The sequence below is a fragment of the Nuphar pumila genome, chromosome 6 (genome assembly GCF_984573655.1).
Source record: "Nuphar pumila chromosome 6, dmNupPumi1.hap1.1, whole genome shotgun sequence".
Taxonomy (NCBI): domain Eukaryota; kingdom Viridiplantae; phylum Streptophyta; class Magnoliopsida; order Nymphaeales; family Nymphaeaceae; genus Nuphar; species Nuphar pumila.
In genome coordinates, this window is record NC_143254.1 from 50,041,349 (window position 1) to 50,060,192 (window position 18,844).

At 38.0% G+C, this 18,844-nt stretch overlaps 1 long non-coding RNA gene across 1 annotated transcript in view; it reads right to left on the minus strand.

The window, feature by feature from the left end:
* Positions 1-11,995: 11,995 nt before the first annotated feature.
* LOC149834811 (uncharacterized) overlaps positions 11,996-18,844 on the minus strand; it is a 226,690-nt gene continuing 219,841 nt past the window's right edge. Inside the window, exons 2-3 of the long non-coding RNA XR_016432361.1 lie at positions 12,135-12,191; positions 11,996-12,050 (exon numbers count right to left, since the gene is read on the minus strand). This is a non-coding gene — a long non-coding RNA (uncharacterized LOC149834811). The remainder of the gene's footprint in view (positions 12,051-12,134; positions 12,192-18,844) is intronic.

The following is an 18,844-nucleotide window of genomic DNA, read 5'->3' on the forward strand; positions in this document are numbered from 1 at the left end:
GGAACCTATGCGGCGAAATCTAGAGATTGAGAAAATTGGGAACCCATACCTCCCAACTGCCCACTTTCATGTTGTATCCCAGCATCTACAACCCATCCGTCGTCCCCCTCCGGTTACAACAACGATTCCCTCGGTAACAAATCACGATGAAAAGCGAAAACATGTTACAAAAGAGAACGTTGTCTTCGCCGCAAGGTTCGAATTGATGGAGAGGGAGAATAAGAAATTAAGGACGGATTTAAGCAATATGGGGAGACAATTGAACTCAGTGGTAGAGATGATGACCAGTTTTTTTAATCAGATGAACGCAATCAAGAGGCCACCGAGAATAGACAGTCTACCAAGAAAAAGAAAGAGACGAGTTCTCTATCATATTTCATCTGATTCGTCAAGTGCCACAGAATAAACCATAGCTATTTTTTTTTATCATGATAGTTATTTGTTGTAATTCTATGAGTAATTGTCGTAACATGACATTCTTTTATTGTTTAAATCTTTTTTATTACATATAACAGACATGTATCGTCTATGGATCTCGTAAATAAATAAACTGTAATTGAAAATAGATGTTTGTTGTTCAGAAATCGTGGCATTGCCTAACCTCCTTGATTGAATAAAAATTGCAATATAACTTGTCATTTTTGAATGAAAATTGCATTGAAAATCATAATAGTTGTCTGATTGGCACGAGTAATATTGTTCACAAATCACAATATAACTCATCGTTTTTTAATGAAAATCGCAGAACACATGCAATTTATGCTGTCAACAAGGTCCCGTAATCGACGTTAAGAAATTATTAAGGTCAGCATCGATATAATAGATCATTTCTGTTCAGCAATCGTTGTATGTGTCTCCGGCTTGATAGAAAATCACAAAAAGGATTTGCGATGTATGCCGTGAACAATAATTGAACAAGTTCTGACGTCGTAAATGATAAAAGTCAACAACGATAAGAAAAGTTTGATGCTCAGAAATCGCTATAGTTATTTGTTGTAATTCTATAAGTAATTGTCGTAACATGACATTCTTTTATTGTTTAATTCTTTTTTATTACATCTAACAGACATGTTTCGTCTATGGATCTCGTAAATAAATAAACTATAATCGAAAATAGATGTTTGTTGTTCAGAAATCATGGCATAGCCTAACCTCCTTGATTGAATGAAAATCGCAATATAACTTGTCATTTTTTAATGAAAATCGCATTGAAAATCACAATAGTTGTCTGATTGGCATGAGTAATATTGTTCACAAATCGCAATATAACTCATCATTTTTTAATGAAAATCGCAGAACACATGTGATTTATGCGGTCAACAAGGTCCCGTCATCGACGTTAAGAAATGATTAAGGTCAGCATCGATATAATAGATCATTTCTGTTCAGCAATCGTTGTATGTGTCTCCGCCTTGATAGAAAATCACAAAAAGGATTTGTGATGTATGCCGTGAACAATAATTGAACAAGTTTTGACGTCGTAAATTATAACAGTCAACAGCGATAAGAAAAGTTTGATGCTCAGAAATCGCTATAGTTATTTGTTGTAATTCTATAAGTAATTATCGTAACGTGACATTCTTTTATTGTTTAATTCTTTTTTATTACATCTAACATACATGTTTCGTGTATGGATCTCGTAAATAAATAAACTTTAATCAAAAATAGATGTCTGTTGTTCAAAAATCATGGCATTGCCTAACCTCCTTGATTGAATGAAAATCGCAATATAACTCGCAATATAACTCATCGTTTTTTAATGAAAATTACAATGAAAATCGCAGTAGATGTCTGATTGGCACGAGTAATATTGTTCACAAATCGCAATATAACTCATCATTTTTTAATGAAAATCGTAGAACACATGCAATTTATGCGGTCAACAAGGTCTCGTAATCAACGTTAGGAAATGATTAAGGTCAGCATCGATATAATAGATCATTTCTGTTCAGCAATCACTATATGTGTCTCTGTCTTGATAGAAAATCACAAAAAGGATTTACGATGTATGCCGTGAACAATAATTGAACAAATTCTGACATCGTAAATGATAACAGTCAACATCGATAAGAAAATTTTGATGCTCAGAAATGACTATAGTTATTTGTTGTAATTCTATAAGTAATTGTCGTAACGTGACATTCTTTTATTGTTTAATTTTTTTTTATTACATCTAACAGACATGTTTCGTCTATGGATCTCGTAAATAAATAAACTGTAATCGAAAATAGATGTCTGTTGTTCAGAAATCGTGGCATTGCCTAACCTCCTTGATTGAATGAAAATCGCAATATAACTTGTCATTTTTTAATGAAAATCGCATTGAAAATCACAATAGTTGTCTGATTGGCACGAGTAATATTGTTCACAAATCGCAATATAACTCATTATTTTTTTATGAAAATCGCAGAACACATGTGATTTATGCGGTCAACAAGGTCCCGTAATCGACGTTAAGAAATAATTAAGGTCAGCATCGATATAATAGATCATTTCTGTTTAACAATCGCTATATGTGTCTCTGTCTTGATAGAAAATCGCAAAAAGGATTTGCGATGTATGTCGTGAACAATAATTAAACAAGTTCTGACGTCGTAAATGATAACAGTCAACAGCGATAAGAAAAGTTTGATGCTCAGAAATCGCTATTGATGATCATCAGTAAATTCAAATCGCGCAATAGGTTGTCGGCCAAAAGCAGTACGATATGGTTCCTGCTCAGAAATCGCTCATTTGCAGGGACACCTTAAATGCAAACTGCAAAATAGGATTGCAATTCATGAGGTCAACAACGCCTTATAATATTCGGTTTTCGTAAATGAAATCATCGATAAGAAGATTTTGTTGATCGCAAATGGCAGTATTGCTGAACAACGTGCACAAAGCATTAATCAAGGTCATAAGGCATTCTCATCCAATCGTCGTACTACTGACACGCCTCGCATGTTCTAGAGTACACTAAGTGGAAAGGGATATAGGTCATCAATAGGCTGGCCATGTAGGAAATAGAACGTCTGTTGTTTAGAAATCGCAATTTTCCTCGTCGCCAATGAATAAAAATCGCAAAACTCATACGCAATTAATGGAGCCAAAAATGGCTCCATTAGATCAACCTCCTTGAATGTGACGTATATTGTCAACAATCGTTGTACACGTTAATTTTAATTGTATATAATTAACAAAGGTTACTAATGTTTAGTTGAGTAATAGGTTAGCGATTCATGCAACCGCCAATGGCTTGTAATAATTGCCCTTTGTAAACGGTGTAAGTCAACATCGATTTGCGATATATGCGGACAACAAGACAGAACAATTTTGCCGGTGTTAAATGATAATAGTCTAAAGCGATAATGAACGCTTGTTGTTAAAAAACCGATAAGGAAAGTATGTGTCATGAATATATCGGTATAGCCATATATGATAATCAATACAATAATCATCAAAGATTATACATACCTAGACACCGGGTTTGGTCGGGTCGTGTCAATCTCCTACTCAACTATTGTTATAATATGCAGTCGAAACGATGTTTTTTTATTGATTTAAAACGTAATCAATTAATTTGCGGGCGGTTTTTGAAAAAGGGTGGTATGTGAAACGACGTTTCCTTTATATTTGACTGACGTCATCGATTCCGTAGCTGTGTCACAAAGGGGTCATCGATATCTTTGTCCAGGCATGGCGCCGAAGAAGAGGATGATGGGAGCAATACGACCAGGCATGGCGCCGAAGAAGAAGACGACAGATAGACAGTCAGTGTCAACGAAGAAGAAGACAACCACATCTACAGGACCAGCACTAGCGCTTAAGGCGTATATTTTTTGAACCTCGTGACCGGTTTAGGCAATATTTGCCTTTTTATATCATATATTTGATTTGTGTTGTTTACTGTAGAAAATAATTTCAATATGGAATTCTGAATACTATGCTCATGGTGCACTTAGTGCAACATCTACAGACAAGGGTGGGCGACAATGCCCTAAAGAGTTCGAAGAGAACATCAATTAGATGCAAGATGAATTTGCAGACGGGAACACTATTAGTAATTTTGTACGTATGTAACCACTATCATTTTCTAGGTCATCGGTTTGTATGTTTTGAAGTTCGTAAATTTTTGCAACCAAACAATGTGTGATTTCGTCAATTATATTTAAAGCAATGCAACAAGCAATACCGTACACATCATCACCCCTTATTTCATGGTATGTCTGTTCTGCTATTGTTTTATTTGCTTTTATGACTTACTCACGTTTCTTGGTGGTTAAACCTTACTATTTCGTATAACAGACGTACGTCCGGCGAAAGCCATACACCAGTGGATTCGTAGATGCACTACCTTGTTGGAATATAGATGATCACTGCGTAGACTTTTCGAATTTTGAAAAGGTAAGTGAACAAACCTCTTCTCCAAGGTTTAGTCCTAACATCCCCATCACGATATGTCTATGGATTTATAAAATATTGTATCGATTCACAGATTTTACTTCCTACACTCTGGCAAAATCCTGAACATTGGGTCTTATATGAGATGAATTTACGGGAAAAACAACTGTGGTGCTACAACTCATTGGACTGCCACAGTGGTGTAGAACGTGACGCTATGCATTTGGTAAGCTTCTGTCTATAGGTGAACCGTAGCTATTTGCGGTGGACCGAATTTTACTATATTCTCCATTTATCACAGGCGAGATTCCAAAACGACCTTTTGGGTGTTGACATTGCCGAGTGGATGTTGCTTTGTGCTGGCGATGCTCCTTTACAAAGTAATGGGGTCGATTGTGGCATATTCATAATGAAGCATATTGAAACAATATACAATGGAGAAGAACCTTGTTTCGACGTTGTATGAGTTTTGTATCCGCTGTTATTGAGAAATCCTTTTAAATATTGGTTTCACATTACATATTTTGTTGCAGGAAGATATACCGGAAGTACGCGACGAACTATGCCGAAATTTGATTGAGTTTAAAAAGTCGGCAGACATAAATAATCAGCCAACAAGACTACTTACAAACGAAACGAACGGCACGATTCAGAAAAGTTTAAAAGGATGCAAATAGATTTCTAACAGATCTTGGAGACTGTCTACACCAATTTCCGTAGGCAAATTTTGTAAGACTACAAATTTTGTAAATCTGTCTCAGTTGAAATATAATTTGAACTTTACTAAACACGCTTGTAAATCGTTGTACTGCTTCATCTACGAAAATTAAATAGTAACAAAAAATAGTTTTATGTTGTATGCAATAGACCAATGCTAGTAATGCTGCTCTTTAGTAATTAAAAATAATGCACAACGAAAGATATTTTGTTGTTGTTCTGAAATCTTTATATAACTCACATTCCGTGAATGAAAATCGCGAAAATAGATTTCTGCTTTATGTGGTCCACAAAGGCACGTAATGTTCGCCCTTAACAAATGACAAAGTAATTATCGATAAGAAAGGTTTGTTCCTCAGAAATCACGGTATTGCTGAACTTACGAGAATGAAAATCGTAATATATATGCCCCATCGTGAATGAAAATAGTGCATAGCTAGAAGAGATGCTTGATGCTTAGAAATCGTTCTATTGCTCAATGTCATTGAATTAAAATCGCAAATGGTGAACCAAACTGAACAATGTCTCATTTTCTGTGAAGGGATTAGTTGGGAGAGTGACTCGGGCCGACCCATTGTCGAGGTATAAATCCATAATCTACACCTAAGGCGATTTGTTGGGACGAGGGTGGACGAAGTTGTGAATTTATATAAGACCAAAAAATATTTCTAAAATCAAACCCACACGATACGTGCTACCGTGATTTGAACTACTATGTCCAATCACATTGATTAGTTTTGTATACAACTGTATGAAATGACATTGTTTAATTTCATTAATGCGGAGTGTATTTTATTTGAGATTTGCTCGCTGTTTTTTAAAACTGTCGTATTTATTCAAAAACTGGCAGAGGGTGATAGGACGTTTCATTTATATATGAATGACATATCACACAGGTTAAAGATGTGTTCCACTTTGCTTCGTGAATAAGGAACCGACAAACCGACAATTCCTGCATAAACGACTTGTTCTTGAATCGAGTGTATAACCGACTTTAATGCAATTGAGGTATTCATCTAGACTTATTTCAGATGTCTGCAAACTCATAATTAAAGGAAACGTCGTTTCACAGTCCAAAATTTTTCTAATTACTACACAAGATTTCATGGTAGTAGCAGTCAAGATGACATTAGACCACGATTTCTGAACAACAAACATTCTTATCGCTGTGTACTATTTCTAATTATGAAAGCGACATTAATGGCTCTTGTTGACCGTATTCATCGCGAATCTCTTTTGCGATTTTCATTCTGTGAGTGTGAGCAATAAAGCGATGTGTAAACATTAAGCATTTCCTATCGATGTTGACTATTATCATTTTGAACATTACAAGCCTTTGTTGATTGCATACATTGCAATCTAATTTTGCGATTGTCAATCATGCGGGTTGAGCGCACATCTTTTATCAATTAAAAGATTTCATTACTTGCGCATGCTGACCGTATAAATCGCATATTTTCCTTGCGATTTGCATTCAATGACGACGAAGAATATTGCGATTTCAGAACAACAAACGTTCCTTGTCGTTGTTGAGTATTATTATTTTAGGGCGAACATATACATATTTTTTTAAAACATGCATAAATCATGTTTGTTGTAAGATATGCGCTCATGATAAAGGTTAAAAGCGGTAAGATATGTTTGCTGATCAGAAATCGCTCTTTTGCTGAGACACTTTAAATGCAAACCGCGAAATAGGATTGCGATTCATGCGGTCAATAATGGCTTATAATATTCGGTCGAAATATGATTGATTACACACAAATTGGTTGTACTGTCTCTAAAATCTACTTGAAATAGACGAACATGAAATTACTCTGGTGTGGTGGGCACCGCTGTTTGTTACCTTTTAGATTCTCGTGGCGGTTGCGTTAGTTTCTCCTCTGCAATTAGAAAGGCCATCAATTTTTTGTAGAGTTCTTCGCGGAATCCAGGTATATCAATCTGCAAAAAAAATTGTAATGTGGAACCAATAAACATGCATTTAATCCCCATTAACAGAGGCCAAGAAATGACATACAACATCGAAACAGGGTTTTGCACCACTGTATATCGCTTCAATGTACTTCATTATAAATACACCGCAATCAACGCCATTATTTTATAAAGGAGCATGGTATGTCGTGCGTTAGATTCACTCACTAACGTCGACTCCCAAAATGCCTTTGACGAAACTTATCTGAGAATAATGCGGCCGAAAGTAAATTCATGACCCCAGTACATGACACGATACTCATATAGATAGAATCTTACGAGATGGGAAATGTCAAGCCGTAAAACACTATCAACATCCAACGAATTGTAACACCATAGTTGTTTTTCATGTAAATCCATCAGGTATAAGACCCAATGCTTTTCAGATTGCCTGAGTGTAGGAATCAATATCTGCAAATGGATCGTAAAAATGTTGTTAGCACTGTTATGTTGTAACCTTGCACTCTAGGTTTGTTTACTTACTTTTTACTTGAAAAAAGGTCTCTGCAATGATTATCGTTAACCCAGTAAGATAGGTCGTCTTTAAATCCACTGGAGTATGGCAAACAACATAAGATAGTCTGTAAACCAAAATATTGTTAACAACAATGTTAAAATACGAATCAACTGGACTAAATCAATAACCAAAAACAACATAAAATACAACCGATATACCATGAAATAAGGGTTGACGATGCTTATAGTTTTGTTTGTTGCGTTGCTTTTAATATAACTGACGAAATCAGATATAGTCTGTTTGCAGCAAATATGATGTTGCTAACGTACATACAAATGGCTTACGTATATAGATAACTCCTACTAGTTTCATACGAACAAAATTACTGATTATGTTGTATTGTGAAAATTCATCGTGCATTCGTTTGATGTCCTCCAGGAGTGATTGACTGAGTTTTTGCCCAACTTCGTCGGTGGATGTTCTACTGAAATGAATAAGGAATTTGCAATGAACGATATTGAAATTACATTATACAGTACACAACACAAATCGCAAAAACGACATGAAAGAGACAGATTTTAATGAAAATGGAGACGATGTGTAGACAATATACGCCTGATTCGCCATCGTTGGTCGTGTAGCTGTCTTCATCTGCCTCATTGACCACAATTTGCTATGTAGCGGGTTACATGTTTGAGTGAAAAACTTCAGTTTTATAAAGGAACCGTCGGTTTGACTGTTGCTAGTTCACGAAGTAGAAGATAATCACACCATCCAGTACTTGTGCGACTATTTATGAGCTAAAAGATCTACTGCTCAACCACCGTGATCAATGAATAATGTATGATCAATGAAAAAATTGCCAATACATCCTTTGTTGTTCGTATGAATCGCATATGTGTCTGCGATTTACATTCAATGACGATGAGGAAAATTGTGATTTCTGAACGACAAACGTACCTTATCGCTACTCATTATTATCATTCAACGGGAAACATTACCATGTTTTTTTTACAGCATATAATGCAAATTTATTTTGCAATTTTCAGTACAGGAGGTAGAGAATTACAGCGATTTATGAATGTCAATCATTTTTTATCGATCTTTACTTTTATCATTTCCGAACGTCGATTACATGCCTGTGTTGACCGAATAAATCGCAAATGTGTTCTCCGATGTTCATTCGGTTTAGGGTATAAGGTTTATGTTATAAGGAATCGGGTTGAGGCTTCATGTTCAATTTTTGTCTCAATTTATATTGTATTTTGCTATATGTACTTGATTCACGCACCACCAAGCACGGACCACAAATCATCACCGACAAATCAAAATCCAGCGAATACGAAAGACTTCCTCGGCAAGATCAGTGGACATCCTAGAAGTTCTGTTGTGGTTCGAATAAGAAGAGAAACCCAACAATTTCTCAGTAAACGAGCTCATTTGGAAATCCTAAACTCTTAACAAATCCGACAATGTGGAAATCGGGTCATGCAAAGAGGCATGACAACTTAATTAATAGCCCAAATGAGATTCTTGTGTACCAATTTTCTCTTACAAATTCATCAGAGCCTATCATGAAACACAAAATATAAAACACTGCCTTAAGTTTCACAAGAAATGCAAACCTCATCCCAACATTGATTACATACCAAAAGACTTGTAAAACTGAAGCTATCGTTGCCGAAAATCTGGTCGGGAGGAATGAAGGTTAGCACATTGGGTATTACGTCTTTAGGGTATTGTTACATGTTGGACATTATACGAGTTAGATATTGACAAGCTTCACATAATGGGAAGCAATATAATGTCTTACATACCTGTTCATGAGAAGGGCTTTGTTGCTTTTAATTAGAGGTTGGTTGTTTCTTAGACATTTTCTTGTCAACCAATTCTAGTGCACCCTTTGTCCTTCGACGACTGTGATCAGAGGCAGGTTTTCTTTTGATACCCTTCGCTTCATGAATATGTCCATCATAATCAACAATGTTCACTACTAACTTGTTGAAGATGATGTTTAGGCTACGACGCAACTTCTCAGGAGTGTCAAGCGAAGCATGATTTTCACCTACGTTGTTCGATCCCATTATCTTCAACTGGTATTCATTTGTTGCAACGAACTGAAGGTTAATTAACTGCACATTTTCAAGTAACTCCCTTGACACTTTTCTCATGCATACATAGCCTTCTTCACTTCTCGATGCCAAATCAGCAACATGCATAAATGACCTGCACAGTTGTTGGTAACGGAAGGCTATGTGACACTTCTCGTCGAAACCAGATTTACTCACATTGTCCATATCAAGCATTTCAATCTTTGCTTGTCTTCTCCATCTTCGCATTACATAAGACTCCAGTATTTCTTGTATCTTCTCTTGATTAAGTGCCTTTAATGCATGACAACATAAAATACCTTTGAATTCATATAGTTTGCACGAACATTCAACTCTTCCATTGTCCACTTGTACGTGACATGTGTTTCTTGCCTTTTGTGATGCTTTTCGCCCTCCCATAAAATATGGTATTTGCGCATATTCCTGGTTTACATGGGTCCCTCTATATTGCAATTCATGACATGAAACACCTCTTTCTTGATCCATTCAAATATAGTTAGTATATACAAATCTGCAGGTCACATCAATATTTTCATGCCAAAAGTTGGAGGTCGTGTATTGAAGCATTTCACGTCTTGTTCAAGCTCATTCTGTCTTAGACCGTCTATAAATAATTCATATTGTTCTATAAAGCGAAACATTGTTAAACATGAATACAGGGTTTTCTTCAGCATGGCATGCATAGATTCATCTCTTTGTGTGCTTATCATACCTGTACAAAAGTATTGTCTTCCATATGCCAATGCCCACTTCTCTTTTTCTGCATATAAATTTTGTAACCATAGACAATCTTCAAGGTCGTATGTCTGAATCATTTTCTCCCAATCAGACATAAAGGTGATCTCGTCTACGCTCTCAAGTACACACCTAGTAAACTTTTTATCAAACCCTGTCTTCTGATTAAATATGTGTCCTATGTTCTTTGCTGCATTTTGAAAGATATGCCACAAACATAGGCGATGATGTGCATCTGATCACACATGAAGCACTGCAGCCGCAATTGCGTGATCACCATCTGTAAGTACAGCTTCAGGTTGCTTCTCGTTCATTGCCTGTGTAAATACTTTGAACAACCACTCAAAGCTTTCCTTGGTCTGGTCATACAAAAACGCGTCGCCTAATATACAACTCTGTGAGTGATGGTTCACTCCGACAAACTGCGCAAATGGCCATTGTTCAGTATTAATCTTTATTGTAGTATCAAATACAAGCACATCATTGAAGCATTCATAATCTACTCTTGACTTTGAATCGGCCCAAAATATATTCACAGCATATCCATCTTCATCCAGTTGCATTGCACTTAAGAAACCAGGGTCATTGCTTGATTTTTTCTGTAAGTAATCAACCAAAGAACATATTTCTTCATTCTTCATGTTATCTGTCATCTTTCTTCTCAAGTGGTTTCTTAGATCCAAAGGTGTGAATGGCACATTATCGCGGCCACCGTTTATATGGGCAAACAAATTGTATGTCTTCCTTGGTGCAATGCCGGCGCTATCGGTTATTTCAGCCATTGCAGCATGCGCTACAGTTACTTTACGATGCGAACTTAACATAGGAGTCATAAATGATGCAGATAAATCATGATTATGATCACTGATTAAAGTACGAACTAGAAATTTCTCATTCGGATGTCTTCTCAAAACTATTCTCGCTTGACATCCACATCTTGATTCTGGCATGCTCCTTGTTGGATTTCCCATTGATTTCTTCCAACCTTGCTTGGAACAAACATATGTCTTTCTCACCACGACACCCTGTGCATTTTTTGACCAAGAAAACCTTCTCATATTGAATCCAACTTTTAAGGCATAATCATTGTAAAATTTATATGCAACTTCTTCATTATTAAACTGCATTCCTTCTACCGGAATATAGTCAAGTGTACTTCCATGTTCATTCGCAGTGCCTACACTTTTATTATGTGTACTATCATGATAATCTACTTCATTATTGAATTTCATTTCTTCTACTGGAACATTCAAGTCAAGAGTGGGTCTAATGCCTGCACCCTTCTTATCATGTGCATCATTAGTGCAAATGTTCAATTCTTCAGTTGCGTCATTAGTATAGATGTTCAATTCTCCATAACTTTCAATTGATTGAGCTAGATCATCTTTATTACAACTTGATGATAAGCTCAACAATGTTATAAGCAATATATCAGTTTGTGTTGCCAGCAAAATAGCAAACAAATCGATATTAACTAACATAACAATATCTCACAAATCAATAGTATGTTACTAATACAGCGGTTTGAGATACAATGCATATAATGAGTGAATGTAGGATACCTGATGGGGTAGAGACCCTTCCTAGCATTTGTAAACAAGCATTTTTGTCAACATGTCCCAGCGTCTTACAAATATCGATAAGTTTCCAACCATCGTAAGAACAAGATCTACCTGCAGTAACAAAACAATGCCTAAATGGCACACAAGATGACATTGTTCTTCATCGACAACATGATGAGATGGAAAGCTACTCACGACGCTTTAATGGCACTGGTCGGAATGTTTGTGCGTCATTGCTTTCTTCCATAATGCCTAACGATAATGCAAAAGAAGCGAAGACACAGGAATGTTTTGTAAGCAATATATCATGTTGCGTTAGCAATCACATACGTTTACTATGATTTAATCAGGATGCATATAACAATAGATACCGATAAGGGTTAGCAAGTCAAAGAATCGATTTAATGAATGACAGTATAAAAGCAAGTGCGGTTTGATATTTGCTTATACTGAGCATCGAGTTGTCACTTACCATGCCAATAAAAGACACGAAATGTCGTACATGTGTGTTGACGATAATGTTGTCAGTAGATCCAAGAGGCTGTGAAATGAGTTTAATACAAATCGCTAACAGAGCAGCGATTTGAATGCGTGTAACTATGTGTTTCTGCACGCACACATTTTCAAAGTCTGTGTACAAATATCTTATGAATACATATTACAAAATATATAATATCTTACAAATCGATATACATATTGAATAATATATTGAAAATCGATACGGCAGTTCAACATAATAACTTACAAATCGACAATACAAAACCATAATATCTAAAAGGTCGATAAATATATCGCACAATAAATTACAAATCGATACGAAAGAAATTGAGCATAATAGCAAACAAATCGATAATAACTAACAAAATAATATCTCACAAATCGGTAGTATGTTACTAATACAACGATTTGAAATACAATGCATATAATGAGTGAATGTAGGATACCTGATGAGGTGGAGGCCCTTCTGTAAACACCCCAAATTTTCCACATCCATTCTCAAACAATCCTCCTCAGGCAGTGCCAACCTTGTCAGGTCAGTGTAGGAGTCAAACACCGAGTCAGTTTCAGAAAATCACCATTTTAGCCATTTTCATTAGGAAAATTACCACTTTACCCCTAGGCCATCCCGAACACCAGTCAGTCGGAGTCAACCAAGCTCATTGGTCAGTTCAAGACAGTTAGAATATCAGTCATCTCAAGCTCATCTGAGCTCATAATGAATAAACCATTTTCATTTCTGACCATTCCTGCCAGAATGGGATCATTTCTTCAGGAATGAGCTTATTTCTCAAATCCAAGCCAATTGTCTCTGAGTCAGTTATTCATAGTCAGTCATATTCCTCAGAGTCTAACTTGAGCTCACTACGAGTTCGAGTGCTCCAGTTTCAGTTCAAAACAATTTCCAAGTGTCTAGGAGCCCATTTTAGTCCATTCCAGCTCTTTCAACTGAAATTGAGTTGAGTTCAGTCAGTTGAGCCAGTGTTTGAGCCTCGATTTTAGTTCATCTCAGTATTAGTAACCTTTACTTCAGCTCAAACCCAGTTCAGGTGCGTAATTCACTTCATTCCAATGACCATTCCATACCATTTCTCTAAAAATGGCAGCTTTTCTTGAAAATTCAGTTGGAAAGGCCAGTTGAGTCAGTGTCTATTGAGTTCATTTGAGTTCTGAAACTCTAAAACCCAACTCAATCCAGTTCATTTCAGTTGAATCCAGCTCAAACCCTAATTTTCAGTGTTACTCTAGCTTGGCAGAGCTCGAAAATCATTTCTTCAACCATTTTTGCAAATTTTGTCAATTTTAACACTTTTTGAACTGGTACAAGTGTCAATCGGGGTCTAACATCCAAAATTCTTCATTCAGGGTTAGCATTTTGCATAGCATTTCATGTCATTTCTCATCATTTCATATCATTTCTCAGCATTTCATAACATTTCATCACATTTCATTTCATTTTCGAAGTCCAGAACTCCAGCTTTATAAATTTCAATCCAGATTGAGTTTTAAAAGTTTTCAGAAATCAATTTCAAACCTCAGGTTTCCAAAATTGACATTTTCACCCCAGGAGTCTAAATTTGGAAATATTTTCTCAAGAAAAACAATCTGGATTTCTTTCAAAATTATATTTTCTACATTGGATTTGCTTTGCAACGGGGTATTGAACTTCAAAATCCGAGCTCATTTCAAAAACTACCAAAAATAGCTCGTTTTGTCTAAAAATAGATTTGGAAGCATTTTCTCAAGAAAAACAATCTGGATTTCTTTCAAAATTATATTTTTAAATTCTACATTGGATTTGCTTCGCAACGGGGTATTGAACTTCAAAATCGGAGCTCGTTTCAAAAAACTGCCAAAAATAGCTCGTTTCGTCTAGAAACTTTCTAAAAAGACTATTTTACCCCTCTAATCATCAAAATGAATTTCAAATGTGGAATTTGGACCCGCTCTGAGATGGCCCATTCATTTACTTTTCTATTTTATATAAAAAAAATGCTTCTTTTTATTTGTTTATTTTTGTTTTTATTGATTTTTATTTTTTTTTTATTTTTATTTTTTTAGAGAGGAGGTGGGACCCACAAGGTGGTCACCCAAGCCTCCAGCCCCACTTTCCATTTTCTCATTTTTTTCTTTCCCTTTTCCTTTTTCCCTCCTTTTCTTTCTTTCCTTTCTTTTTCCATTTTCTTTCTTTTTCTTCTTCTTCCCTTTCTTTTCTTCTTCCCTTCCCTTCCTTCTTTCCCCTTTCTTCCTTACTCCCTTTGGATTTTCCCCCCAAAAGCAATGGCTGCAGCCATTCACGTATATGCCTTCATGAGATATTATTAGTAACTTAGGTTTTGAGTTAATCAAAACCTAAGTTATGATAAAAAGAAAAGAAAAAAAAAGAACGGCTGGGAGGATTCAACTTGACGTCTCTCTCTCTCTCTCTCTCTCTCTCTCTCTCTCTCTCTCTCTCTCTCTCTCCCTCCCTCTTGGCTCTCCATTGCAACCATCCTTGTTGCAGCCCCCTTTCAAGCTCCTTTCTCCAGCCGACAGCCACCACTTGGCTGCAGCTTCAGCCCAAGCAATCACCATACGGTTGGGATCAACAGCTCTCTAGCAGACCTTCCTTCTTCAGCCGGTCAGCCCACCTTCAGCTAGCATCTCCAAGATACTCCCCAACTCCCTTGCTTAGGTGACATCTCCAGCAGCACCCCTGCAGCAGCCACCATCAAATTCCATTGGTACTCCAGCACCAACTCTTTGCAACCCTCTTGCTTCAGCTACACCAAGGCAACACCATCCTTGCCGCAGCCCACCTCCAAGATACTTGCTCCAGCCAACAGCCACCAGCCAACGGCTTCTTCCACCGGTTCCACTCTCACTGCTCCAGCCAACAGCCACGCCAAGGTGCAGCCATCTTCCACACAGCTTGCAGCCATCAAGGAGCAACTCCAACCATTGTTGCAGCTGACACCTTCCATTGCTCATCATCACCACCTCCAGTCGGCTCCTTTGCAACAAGACGCCCCAGCTACTCCCCTATTTGCCCCAACCTCCATCACTATTGAATCCTTGGTGAAGCTCCAACCGAGCCCCTCCTTCAACACATCAAGGTTCAGCCACAGCCACCATTTCCAAATCAGCTCCACCTTGCTTCAGCCGGTCTCCACCTGGAAGCACCATCCTCACCACCTTCAAACAGCCACCTCTTTGCCGATCCAAGGTAGGACCCTTAAGTCTGCTAAACTCTTCCGTTTGAGGTTAGATTTAATACTTTAGATTCGTTATTATTTATTTAGTCTCATTTCAAGCATCCAGCTCCTCCTTCAAAGCAAACATCATATTTTCTCAAACTTGCATTTTTCAAAATTCCATAGCACAAGCCTGATTCTTTGTGCATTCTAGGAAAAATAGAGCATCATTTAGATATTTGAGTCAAGTTAAAGCACATAATTGATCCTTGGTTCAATTACCTCTGGTAAAGGCGCCAGGAACGGTTGAACCTCGTACCGACAGGCGGATCCCATTCTACGGAATTTTCCCGCAAATTTTCAAAATGGAGGCGAGTAATTTTCAAAACTTTGGTCGAGTTTGACTCGCGAAATTCGTTTCTCTCTCGCAAGGGAGGGGAAAAATTTTTGCGATGATAACAGGTTTGGCGACCGTGATGGGACCTGTCCTCGCCTGATCAATTATGTGCTTTAACTTAGCCCAATTGTCAAAATTATGTTCTATGAAATGTCAGCTTTAATTTCTGATATCATGTGAACCTAGGAGCCTAGACTTGAACCCAGCTGACATGGATTGCATATAGACTAGGCATGGTTTGGTAGGACCATATTGAGGAGAATTATGCATGCTCACTTAGACTTAGGTCTGAAATACAACACTCCTCAATCTAGGACTTGTATGAAAACAATGTTTGCTTCTTCAAAAGTTTTCAAAATTCTATCTCTTTAGGACTTAGAGCCCTCTGTTTGCCTGCATGTGATCATATTTAAAAAACTACCCCACCTATGTCTACCCGGTCTTCACGTTGCTGGGCTCTCTTCCAGAACCATAGTTCGGGACAGAGCCTCACAACTGGGCCACTTATTTGGGCTAACGCCCCCCTGCCACGTACCAAGGGCCATAGTCCAACGTATATCGGCAGGCGCTCAAGGATGTTGGGAAAACACAAGCCTAGACCCGGAGATGAGTTTTATGCCACGTACATCGAGCCTCGGCTCGAGTATATCGGCATAGCATGATTGGACACAGTTGATCTAAGCCTAGAGTCAGGATTAGGGTCCTAAAGCTCTTTCAAAATCAATGCATTTAGAGTTGGCTGCCTAGGGATTGCTGTATGTGCATAATTGTTTGTAATTGAATATATGATATTCATTTTCGCCTTATTTTCTCATATTTTTCCCAAGTTTTCCAAAATACCAAACAATTTTCCAAAATACCTCATTTTTCATTTTTTATGAAATATCTCCTTTTTCTCAAAAACCCTGGACGATTTTTCTAAATTATCCACCTTTTCCTTCAAAACTCCAGGAAATCTTCCATTCTTTCGTTCCACTGGACTTCGAATTTCCAGCTTTCATTTTATCCTGCCTGCAATTTTCAAATTCCTTATATTTTTCCAAAGTCTAATTCCAGTCTTCTTGTCTTTCAGTCCAATGGCATCCAGTCAGCTCGATTCTGTTTTTCCTGAGGGTCACATCTCCTATGAGGTGCGACAAAGTCTTCCTGAGCATCGATCTCTTAGCACCGGACCCTTCTTCCCCCGGTGGTACTATGTCTGGTTCAAAAATTTCTCTTGTATGTTTCCGGACCACTTGAGCGATTGTGGGTTGGAATTGGCATCTGCAGTGGGAAAGTTGACAGTCAACGGCAATCTGATTCATGCACTGGCGGAGCGGTGGAATCCGCGCACTTGCACGTTCTGGTTCCCGTGGGGCGAGATGACAATACTGATGGATGAATTCTCAGAGATTATGGGACTGCCTGAGCCAGCCGATCAGCCTGGAGATCCGTTAGAGCAGCAGTTTATGATCAATGTCAAGGGTCTGGACCCCAAAGATGCCGTAGCTCGCATGACAGGGCGCAAGTCTTGGCCACTGATTGAAGAAAATGGGAATGAATACGTGAGTCTGATCGAGATCTACCGACAGTATGGAGAATTCGTAGAAGTCAGCTTGTTGTCCAGGACAGCTCGAGAGAGAATTCAGCATGCGATGGTTTTGTGTACTGTGGGACTTGCTTTCTTTCCAGATGGACAAAATTATGTGGATGTCAGAATAGTTCAACTTTTGAGAAGATGGGGAAGTCGACAGACCAGCCGTCTCTCGATAGCCATGGCCGCGCTTGCTTTTCTATACAGAGGACTGACCCGCTTCACACTTGGAGAGTCCATCTTAGTCGAGGGATGTACTTATGCTCTTCAATCTTGGTTCCTTCAGCATGTACCAACCAGAGCTAGTTCATTCAGATACAACGGTAAGGAGCTCCTTCCAGTTGCGCGGTACCGATTCCTGATCGACTATCTGCAGGAAGAAGAAGTGGTGTGGGACTATTTTGATCGAGAATTATCGCCTCCCAGATACACCTATGCATATGGCAAGAGATTCAAGTTGCTTGGTCCATTCTTCTGTGCTTACTATCATCCGGAGCGGTGTGTTCGACAGTTTTCTCAGAGACAGAAGCACATAGAGATGCGACTGCTATCTGGAGTCGTGCCAGAGTTCGACCTTACATCAGCACAGTGGTCCGGAGCATACCATTCTGCCAGATATGGCTGGGACTCTTTTGTTACTCTTCCGCTTTTTCCCGGTCCTCGTGTCTCTGCTAGTTATAAAGAGTGGTGGCAAATTATCTGTCCGCCCCCTCTTTCTCAAGTTTATTATTGATGCAATCATGTTTTCTTTCAATAAATAAAAATCTTGCAAATTCTTCAATTCTTGGTTTGACGACCTCGCCTAGGTAACAAGGCTTAAATTTTTAGTTGTTTATTTTCTTTGCAAAGGAATGACAACGCAATTGTCGTAATCCCCGCGACAACTCAATCCCTAGTAATGGGATATTCTTTCAAATTGTCTACCAAAATTCTCAGCGAATATTTTCTTCCAATCAAAATCTCTCTCAAAAGCCTAACCATCGATTTTGCCCTGCAGAGAGCATTCGTGACAGTCAATGGTTCAAACAAGGTCAGGGAAGAAGACTGCACCAGTCGAGGGAATCGCATATTCGACAGCTTCAGACGAAGAAATGGATTCCCCGCACTCAGGCAAAAATCAGGGGCAACAGGTTGAGGATGACATTGATCCTCAAATGTATGCCATGTTTAAGAAGATGATGACTAAAATGCTGGCAGAACAAGCTGAAGCCAGTACAGAGAAAGCACAGGTGAAGCAAAAGACAAAAGGCCGGGCAGTCAAGAA